We start from the raw sequence: 1,001 nt of genomic DNA, 5'->3' as shown, positions 1-1,001 counted from the left end.
CATTCCATGAACGTGACCAACTCGTCACGATTACAAACAGGGATCTGAGTGGCTGTTGGGTTTAGGTTGGGTTCGTGAAACTGCGAGAGGTTGGGGGGTGTGGGGTGGGGGAGGTCTCATTCCTGAAATGTGAAGAGCCTAATGACTATTTAACTATTTTATATATGATTTTAAAAAATGTACCCTTCTATCTGGCAACAAAACTGACACCTTTTTTTTTACAAGGAGTCATGTTTGCAAAGACCACAATACCTGCAGTCATAATGCAAACAAAAAACACAACTCTGATAATGTATGTGCACTGTCCTTGAAGTTGATTGCTTGCCCCGAGCTCTCATACTCTGATGGTGCATTGTCTTTGAGTTGTGCGCCTTTTGGCGTCATCTGGTCCAACACCATGTGAGACTAGGCTCTAAGGAAAGCTGTCTCGGGTGTGGACCAATCAACTTCAAGGACAGTGCACATACATTATCAGAGTTATGTTTTTTTTGCATTTTGACTGCAGGTATTGCGGTCTATGCAAACATGACTCCGTGTAAAAAAAAAGGTGTCAGTTTTGTTGCCAGATAAAAGGGTTAAAAAAAACAATTATCATATTTTTTACTGGCAAATAAGGTTCCAATGGTATTTTATATATTTCTATTTTACCAGGTGTAAGCGTCCATCACCCCCCCCCTCCCAACACAACTGAGTCTACGTAAGCGGTCGCTCAGAATGGCGGCTGTCTGGTCATCGTCATCATCATCGTCGTCGCGTTGAAATTTATACAGCGGCAGGCAAAGACTCTAAACGCGCCGCGTTGATTCTAAACGCGGAGGGGAAGGACCCGGAGAAAATTCCACGCGACCATGGGGAGAGAGAGAGAGGGAGACACGCAGACTCCCAAATATATAACAGGCGTCAGGGTCGGGATCGAACCCACGACCTCCTGTAGACCAGGCAAGGTAGTTAACATCTCCTAGCCACCGTGATGATGATGATGAGAGAGAGACACGCAGACT

At 45.2% G+C, this 1,001-nt stretch overlaps 1 protein-coding gene across 1 annotated transcript in view; it reads left to right on the top strand.

Annotated features, from left to right (window-relative positions):
• Window positions 1–222, top strand: part of LOC144952150 (uncharacterized) — a 23,010-nt gene extending 22,788 nt beyond the window's left edge. Inside the window, exon 11 of the mRNA XM_078882554.1 lies at window positions 1–222. This exon is cut by the window's left edge and continues 1,070 nt beyond it. The gene's annotated coding sequence lies outside the window, so the exon portion shown is untranslated.
• Window positions 223–1,001: the final 779 nt, after the last annotated feature.

This window comes from Lampetra fluviatilis, chromosome 66, assembly GCF_964198595.1.
Source record: "Lampetra fluviatilis chromosome 66, kcLamFluv1.1, whole genome shotgun sequence".
In the NCBI taxonomy this organism is placed as follows: Eukaryota; Metazoa; Chordata; class Hyperoartia; order Petromyzontiformes; family Petromyzontidae; genus Lampetra; species Lampetra fluviatilis.
The sequence above is the reverse complement of the archived record's forward strand: the minus strand, read 5'-3'. Positions and strand labels throughout refer to the sequence as shown.